Source organism: Hordeum vulgare, chromosome 7H, assembly GCF_904849725.1.
Source record: "Hordeum vulgare subsp. vulgare chromosome 7H, MorexV3_pseudomolecules_assembly, whole genome shotgun sequence".
In the NCBI taxonomy this organism is placed as follows: domain Eukaryota; kingdom Viridiplantae; phylum Streptophyta; class Magnoliopsida; order Poales; family Poaceae; genus Hordeum; species Hordeum vulgare.
This window is the reverse complement of record NC_058524.1, coordinates 578,910,540-578,920,194: the sequence shown is the minus strand read 5'-3', so window position 1 is coordinate 578,920,194 and position 9,655 is coordinate 578,910,540. Positions and strand designations below refer to the sequence as shown.

Here is a 9,655-nt window from a genome sequence, read left to right as displayed (position 1 = left end):
GGGGAGTGTTAAGATTTATTACATAAATGTATTAGGGAATCTCCTCCTCTCCCAAGCCGTCGGACGGTTCTCTTCCTCAACCGACGCTTCTCCCGCTTGTCTAGAACCGACGCCTCTCTGAACCGTCGTGTTCCTCTGGGTCATATATATTGCACCCTGTAACCATCGATGTAATCACTCAATCATTCGTTGATTCAAAACAAGGTGCAAGGGCCTCAAAATTAGCTTTCCCGTGGCACAAGATGTGCACACAAAATCAGAAGATTGAGGAAATTTTGACTCAAGCAAATTATGACCAATGGAATTGCTAGTAATTTTTCTCATCATCCCGATTTCGGGATGGCCCAGGCGATCATGCCAGGTTTGGAATGCGTCAACATTCTGAAAAATTACTTTGTATGCAACATGTTCCACGGGTTTGATGTACGTATAGTACAAACCAGACGATAGAGAAGGAATTTTCTCATGTACCTTTATGCCATATCCGTGATCTTTAGTAAAGAGTAAATACTCCTCTTTGTTGTCTTCATGGGTTTCAATATGAAAACCATTCTTACGGATATCTCAATAAATGATCAGGGTACGTGATGAGTCAGGATACAATAAAGCATCCTCTATCGTCACTTGTGTACCACTTGGGAGTGTGAATAAGGCACGTCCAGGACCAACAATCACTGTATCGCGTCCAGCGATAGTTAGAATATCTCCATTCATCTTTTTCAGAGTTTGGAAATATTTTATCTCCCTCAGTATGGAGTTTGTGGTACCACTGTCCATAAGGCGTAATTCCTCTTCCATCGGATTGTCCCCGTAGAAAAACTATATAAAAACGAAAGAATTTTCAATAAAAAAACCTTATGTTAATACATAGAATACAATCTTTATTATATCAAATGTGCTGATACAATACAATATAAAGACAACAACAAACTTATGTTCTTATTACAATCATCACAAATGGACATAGTTAAATAGATCACTAAGGAGGTCGAGGGACTAGTTAAGGTCACCAAACACATCGTTTGAGGTGTACTCAAGTAACATGGCCTCCATTTCAGCAGGGTCCTCAAGTGGATAAGGAATCTTGGCGTTGCTTGGTCCAGGAGGAATATCCTGTGAATCGCCAGCTCCATTTGCGCTATGCGGATGTAGGTTGAAGTTAGCTTCAGGCCTTTTCCCTTGAGGTGCTTTGCGTCCCTGAGATTGCTGGTACAGCATGACCAGATGCTTGGGCATGGAGCACTTTTCAATAGAATGCGAGTAGCATCCACACTTGTTGCAAAGGTTAGATTTATCGAACTTTGGCTTTGCAGTGCCTTTTCCCTTGCCCATGTTTCTGAATTTTCTGTTCCCATTGCGCTTGTGCTTGTGCTCAGAATTGGAATGTTTACCTCGAAAGGTACCATTAAACTTCTGTCTATTCGCGACATTCAGATGGACTTCAGGTAAAGGTTGTGCCCCAACTGGGCGCTGAGAGCCATTCTTAGCAAGTAGCTCATCATGCTTTTTAGCCTGAAGTAAGATGTGAATAAGCTCGGAATAGACAGTGTAGTTGCGAGCACGGTATTGCTGTTGGAGGATCCTATCAGAAGGGAGCATAGTAGATAAAGTTTTCTCTATCATCTCCCCCTGAGTAGGTTCCTTTCTCACAAAAGCGCAGTTTGGAACATATCTTATGAACAGCATGATTGTACTCACCAATGGACTTGAAATCGTAAAGGCGGAGATGAGTCCAATCATGGAGTGCTTCAGGCAGGACCACTGCCTTCTGCTGTTCATAACTCGTTTTGAGGGCCAGAAACAGAGTACTAGGAGATTCCTCCTGTAAATACTCAGACTTGAGATCTAGATGAATATGGTGCCTTATGATGAATAAAGCAGCATAATTCTGTTGTTCTGTCAGCGGCGTGGCTCCAGCCGGGAGAGGAGTCTCCGGGGGCTGGATTGCACGCGCAATCCCACGGGACGCAAGACTGATCTTGATGTCCATGGCCCATGTAGGATAGTTGTGGCCATTGAGGGAAAGCTCCTCAAACTCTTTGGCAGTCATCTTGGCCTACATGGGAACCAGAGATAATTAATTTACGGGCGGTAAATTAAAAACCATCATGGTTGTGTAATAAGAATGCAAAAATTTGATAGTCAAGTGTAAAACTTGAAAAATTCTCAACCTTAATTGTGTCAACATAACACATTGAAGATCACTTAGATCTCACAGTAATAGGCTGCATGTCCATTACCTTGTGTATGCTACAATTTAGATATAAGGAATACACGTTGAAGGTAATCGCTTGTCAAGATTGACAAAGCATAGACCTCACAGTAAGAGAGGATAGTCTGCACAATTGCAGTAGATCACAACTCATTACCTTGTGATTCCAAATAAGACGAGGGAGAAATATTCAAAAATTTGCAAGTTTGAGATGCGAGAGAAGCTAATCTCAATCGCAATAAGAAACATGTTCAAAAATATGTGGTAAAGACATGGAACATGCCATTCTTCCCGGATGAAATCCGGTACTTTATTTATATTATCAAGTCATTACATAATATAAACACACTTGTAATTACACAAATCTTACACTAGAATAAATCTAGAACTGGACTAAATATAAATAGTAGTACTAAAATAGTACTAAACATAGTCTAAAACTATACTATATACAGTAATTAGTGCTAGACTAATAAAAAAATAAAAAAGAAAAAGAAAAACTGAAACAACAGCCACCCGGCACCACGTGATAGCCATCCCACTACATGGCCTAGGATGGATATGATCAAATATCCAATACGTGGCCTAGGCTGGACACCACACAACCACACACTAGCACCATGTGCCCCACACACTAGCACATAAGAGAGAGGAGGAGGTGGGGTCGGTTTGGATCAGATCCATCCGCATCCCCTCGCTCCCCACCTCCTGTGCGAGCCAACCCACCACCAGCGCCCAGCCAGAGGAGACCTGGCGACGGGAGTGAGGGCCGATGTACTCTCCGGTGATCACCAACGCCTCACGGAGGACCCCTCCTCGTCGGAAGAGGAGGGGACGACGACGGGGGCATGGGAGGCTGCTCCGAGGCCAAGGCTCGCCGGAGCCCACGAGCCGGCGCGGCGGCCGGGCTGGCGGTCGAGGGCAGCGACGGCGCGCCCAAAGAGGCGGCCGAAGCGCCGCTCCGCGCGGCTTCTCGTGCCCGCGGTCGTTTCCCGCGGTGGCCAGGCGTTGGCATCCGCACCATCCATCCCCACTCCGAGGCGGACGACGCCAGAGGCGCCGGTTGGTGCAGAGACGAAGCTGAGTGCGGCCTCCTCGTCCACCATGACCCGCATCGGGACGGGCGCATAGCCAGGGGGGCCACGGCTTGGGCCGGCGGTCTCGGCGGCCGGCGTGGGCGTCGGCGGCGCCATCCAAGCCGTCGGTGGAGGAGGTGGTGGAGGCGGAGATCCGGGGGGCGGGGCAGGCGCGGCTGCATCCTCGTGCACCGCAGGGGCGCTCGGGCCGGCCACTAGCGAGGGGTCGAACCCCATCGGCGTCGGGCCATGGGCGCGAGGAGCACCGCGGTGGGCGCATCCGGCGGCGTGGAGGCCGCTTCCAGAGGCGTAGTAACCTCCACTCGCATCCCTTCGAGTGCCATGGTAACCGCGTCCAGCGGCATCGCGACCGAAGCGGCGGATGGCTTGCATCCTGCGACGGAAGCGCCGAAGTCCACCTACTCCATGGCGGCGACGGGTTATGAGGCGGTAGCGGCGACCATCCTCACGGATGAGGCGAAGGAAAAAGGAGATGAGGCCTGGCATCTCACCGGCGGCAAGTTCCCCTTCCCTTCTCTCCTTCTCTGTTTGCTTTCGCTCTCTCTGGTAACGCAAGTGCTGATAACGTGTTTGAAGAAAATGAGATTCTTGATTCAATGATGACAGGGATCTGTCATTTTATACAACGAGAGGAGACGCGATCATCCAAAGGGATGTGTCGGTCCGAGGAAGAAAAGAGAGAGAACCGTCGTTGCGGGAGGAACCGCTTGACGGTTGGGCAAGGAGAGATTTTCCCCTAATTACATAATTAGTTTTAACAGATTGATCTTGTACTTGATCTTGTTCAGCTGGTTGAGGGTTTTCTCTTTGTTCATTAGAAGTGTGTGGGGCTTGCGAGGATGATGGCTCCACTCGAGTAGAGCATTGTTCTTCTCTTTCAGCCACAAGGGGTTCCTCAATGGAGAGTATTTGACCAATCTTCTTATGGCTTGGGAAGGAATTTATCACCTACATCACAAAGATCACTTTGCTCCACTTGGGAGCCATTATTTTCATCAAACTCCACGTTACACGTTTCCTCAATGAGCCCCGTGGACTTGTTGAGGACACGGTAAGCATGAGAGTTTCTGGCATAACTAACAAAAATGCCCTCTTAATCTTTAGAATCAAATTTACCTAAACGTGCACCTTTCTTGACAATGAAACACTTACACCCAAATACCCGAAAGTATTTGAGATTGGGTTTGTTTCCGATAAGAATCTCATATGGGGTCTTGTTCAAGAATTTGAGGACATAGAGCCGATTGGATGCATGACATGTTGTGTTGATGGCTTCAGTACAAAAGTTATACGGAGATTTGAATTCCGCCATCATAGACATAATTTTTTCTATCTTCTCCGTGGTAAACACATTTCTCGCATGGTAAACACATGGAACATGTCGTTCCTCCCAAATGAAACACGATACTATAATTATATTATCAAGCCATTGCATAATAAAAATACACTAATTACAGAAGTCCTAACCTAAATAAATTTAGAGGGTGCTTGAATCCAAGGGATTAAAACTAGTCTGACTAAAACTAGTCTTTTTAAGAGGCTATAAAGTTCCAAGCACCCCTGACTAAAGAGAGACTAAAACTAGTCTTGAGACTAAAATCTTTTAGTCAGGGGTACCCCTACTAAAATATGCATTAGTCCTCTCTCTCCCCATTTAACTCTTCATGCAAGTTCTGGATTAGAGGGTTTGAAGGATAATAAATGTTCATTAACTTGATTTTAGTCTCTTTAGTATTTGGATCCAAGCATGGGTGAGGCTAGCAAGTTTTAGTCCCACTACTTTTAGTCATGGGACTAAAACGTATCCAAGCACCCTCTTAGAACTCAACTACACTATTAACAAAAAAACATAAAGAAAAGTCAAATCCCTCTTGAGCCGGCCAACAACCGAGCAGAAGCAGGCAACCGGGCGTCTAGGCCTCGGACACCACGGCCTTCAACCGATCCAAACCTCCACCGCATAAGAGAGGGAAAGGGGAGAGGGTTGTTACGGATAAGGGTCAAAGCCAAGATCCATTCCAGTCCACCACTCGATTCCCACCTCTGGTAAAAAAAGCGACGTAAGGAAAGGGCCGCCGACGTTGGCCGCCGCACCCCAAGCTTCATCGGCTAGCCTCCAACAAAGCATCCTCCCCCTCCAAAGAGATGACGACGCCAAGGGCGGGGAGAGGGTCTAAGAGCCCAAAAACTGACACAACAACCAAAGCAATGGACGAGAGCGCCGCTCTACGCGGTTGTTCAAGCCTGCATTCCCCTAATGTGGTAGCAAGCCGTTGGCGTCGGCGAATGCGCACATCGAACACTTCCATCCACGAATGCGCACATCGAACAGGCAGGTAGCCCAAATGGCACAAGCTCAGGCCGACAGTCTCCACTACCAACATGGGCATTCACGGCACAAGCCAAGCCGCTGGTGGAGCAGGCACGGGCATGAGAAGTGTTAAAACTAATTATGTAATTAGGGGAAAATCTCCCCTTGACCAACCGTCAAGCGGTTCCTCCCGCAACGACAGTTCTCTCTCTGTCTCTCCTGGAACCGACGCATCCCTTTGCGTTTGCGTCTCCTCCCGTTGTATAAAATGGCAGATCCCTGTCATCATTGAATCAAGAATCTCATTTTCTTCAAACACGTTATCAGCACTTGCCGAAACAGAAAGAAGAAAGCGAAAGAGAACTTGTCGCTGGTAAGATGCCAGGCCTCGTTGCCTTCTTCCTTCGCCTCATCCGCGAGGACGGTCGCCGCTACCGTCGCCGCCACGGAGTAGGGGGACTCCGGCGCTTCCGCCAGAGGATGCAGGCCATCCGCCGCTTCGGCCGCGATGCTGCTAGAGGCGGTGGGATGGGTGCGCGTGGACGCGGTCGCCGCGCCGCCGGATGCGCCCACCGCGGCGCTCCTCGCGCCCGTGGCACTACGCCGATGGGGCTCGACCCCTGGCTGGTGACCGGCCCGAGCGCCCCCGCGGTGCACGGGGCTGCCGCCGCGCCTGCCCCGCCCCCACCACCTCCTCCACCGACGGCTTGGATGGCGCCGCCGACGCCCACGCCGGCCGCTGAGACCGCCGGCCCGAGTTGTGGCCCTCCTGGCTACGTGCCCGTCCCGATGCATGCCTTCGCGGACAAGGAGGCCGCGCTCGACTTTGTCTCTGCGCCCACCGACGCCTCCGGCGTCATCCACCTCGGTGTAGGGATGGAAGGTGCCGACGCCTCAGCCCCGCCACCGCAGGACATGGTCGCGGGCTCGAACGGCATCGCGGAGCGACGCTTCGGCTGCCTCTTCGGGCGTGCCGTGGTCGGCCTCGACCGCCGTCCTGGTCGCCGCCCCGGCTCATGGGCTCCGGCAAGCCTTGGTCTCGCCGCCGCCCCGCCTCAGGCTGGTCGCCGAGCTCCTGCTGCTGTGGTCGTCGTCTTTTCGGAGGAGGAGGCCACTTCGTCTGTGACAGGCCGGTGAAGCCGTGCAGGCGCTGGGAGGTGCAGCGGTTTGGGGTCCGTCGGCCGCGTTGTGCAGGAGGTGGAGATCGAGCGGTGGTGTGGTTCTGGTCGCTGCCAGGCTGCCTTATCCTCTCGATCCCTCTCCCTCTCCCTCTCTTATCTCGTGATGGTGATGCGTTATGCTGGCTACAGCCAAGGCCCCACGTCTGGGCTGGTTTCACGTGGAGCAAAACCAAGCCGTATTGGCTGGGTTGCCTCAGGCTAGCCCTTGTGGCCGTGTGTGTGTGTGTGTTTTTCTTTCTTTCTTTTTCTTACTTTTCTGTTTAGTACTAGTTAGTATTAGTACTAGTTTGTGTACTAATGTAGCTTTAGGCCAAGCCTAGTACTGTTTAATACTTAGTTTGACAACTACTTACGTTTTAGTCCTGTTTTAGATTTATTCTGTGTTAGGACTTGTGTAATTATTAGTAGGTATGTTGGATTGCATATAAATAAAGTACCGGATTTCATCTGAAAAAAATGACATGTTCCATGTGTTTACCACATTTTCTCGAACATGTTTTTGCGATTGAGATCCGCTTCTCTCGCGTGTCAAACTTGCAAATTTTTGAATATTTCTCCCTCGTCTTATTTGGAATCACAAGGTAATGAGTTGTGATCTACTGCACATGTGCAGACTATCCTGTCTTACTGTGAGGTCTACGCTTTGTCAATCTCGACAAACGATTACCTTCAACGTGTATTCCTTATATCTAAATTGTAGCATACACAAGGTAATGGCCATGCAGCCTATTACTGTGAGATCTAAGTGATCTTCAATGTGTTATGTTCACACAATTAAGGTTGAGAAATTTTTCAAGTTTTTACACTTGACTATCAAATTTTTGCATTCTTATTACACAACCATGAGGGTTTTTAATTTACCACCCGTAAATTAATTATCTCTGGTTCTCCATGTAGGCAAAGATGACTTCCAAAGAATTTGAGGAGCTTGCCCTTAATGCCACAATTACCCTACATGGGCCATCGACATCAAGATCAGTCTTCGGTCCCGTGGGATTGCGCGTGCAATCCAGCCCCTGGAGACTCCTCTCCCGGCTAGAGCCACGCCGCTGACAGAACAACAGAATTATGTTGCCTTATACATCATAAGGCACCATATTCATCCAAATCTCAAGTCTGAGTATTTACAGAAAGAATCTCCTAGTACTCTGTTTCTGGCCCTCAAAACGAGGTATGAACAGCAGAAGGCAGTGGTCCTGCCTGAAGCACTCCATGATTGGACTCATCTCCGCCTTCAGGATTTCAAGTCCATTAGTGAGTACAATCATGTTGTTCATAAGATATGTTCCAAACTGCGCTTTTGTGATAAGGAACCTACTCACGGGAAGATGATAGAGAAAACTTTATCTACTCTGATAGGATCCTCCAACAGCAATACCGTGCTCGCAACTACACTGTCTATTCCGAACTTATTCACATGTTACTTCAGGCTGAAAAGCATGATGAGCTACTCGCTAAGAATGGCTCTCAACGCCCAGTTGGGGCACAACCTTTACCTGAAGTTCATCTGAATGTCACGAATAGACAGAAGTTTAATGGTACCTTTCGAGGTAAACATTCCAATTCTAAGCACATGCACAAGCGCAATGGGAACACAAAATTCAGAAACATGGGCAAGGGAAAAGGTACTGCAAAGCCAAAGTTCGATAAAACTAAACTTTGCAACAAGTGTGGATGCTACTTGCATTCTACTGAAAAGTGCTCAATGCCCAAGCATCTGGTCATGTTGTACCAGCAATCTCAGGGACGCAAAGCACCTCAAGGGAAAAGGCTTGAAGCTAACTTCAACCTACATTCGCATAGCGCAAATGGAGCTGGCGATTCACAGGATATTCCTCCTGAACCAAGCAACGCCAAGATTCCTTATCCTCTTGAGGACCCTGCTGAAACGGAAGCCATGTTACTTGAGTACAAATCAAACGATGTGTTTGGTGACTTTGACTAGTCATTCAACCTCCTTAGTGATCTATTTAACTATGTTCATTTGTGATGATTGTAATAAGAACATAAGTTTGTTGTTGTCTTTATATTGTATTATATCAGCACATTTGATATAATAAAGATTGTATTCTATGTATTAACATAAGGTTTTCTTATTGAAAATTCTTTCGTTTTTATATAGTTTTTCTACAAGGACAATCCGATGGAAGAGTAATTATGCCTTGTGGACAGTGGTACCACAAACTCCATACTGAGGGAGATAAAATATTTCCAAACTCTGAAAAAGATGACTGGAGATATTCTAACTATCGCTGGACGCGATACGGTGATTGTTGGTACTGGACGTGCCATATTCACACTCCCAAGTGGTACAAGTGACGATAGAGGATGCTTTATTGTATCCTGACTCATCACGTACCCTGATCAGTTATCGAGATATCCGTAAGAATGGTTTTCATATTGGAACCCATGAAGACAACAAAGAGGAGTATTTACTCTTTACTAAAGATCACAGATATGGAAAAAATGTACATGAGAAAATTCCTTCTCTATCGTCTGGTTTATACTATACGTACATCAAACCCATGAAACATGTTGCATACAAAGTAATTTTTCAGAATGTTGACGCATTCCAAACCTGGCATGATCGCCTGGGCCATCCCAGAACCGGGATGATGAGAAAAATTACTAGCAATTCCATTAGTCATAATTTGCTTCAGTCAAAATTTCTAGTTGGGGTCATGCAATTCCATTAAGCAAAAATTGCCTCGCTTAACAAAAGGAAGGTATTCACTGAAGCAATACCTACACCTCCCAATGTTTTCCCTGTGGGATTCAAATGTGACAAATCCTATCCATCTAAAACTCCTATGGTGGTTCGATCTCTAGACGTACAGAAAGACTCCCCTGTTGC

General features: G+C 47.6%; 2 pseudogenes; one reads left to right on the top strand and one right to left on the bottom strand.

Moving 5' to 3' along the window:
• Positions 1-3,060: 3,060 nt before the first annotated feature.
• LOC123409367 lies at positions 3,061-3,909 on the top strand (annotated as a pseudogene).
• A 1,996-nt stretch (positions 3,910-5,905) lies between these two features.
• LOC123409366 lies at positions 5,906-6,537 on the bottom strand (annotated as a pseudogene).
• Positions 6,538-9,655: the final 3,118 nt, after the last annotated feature.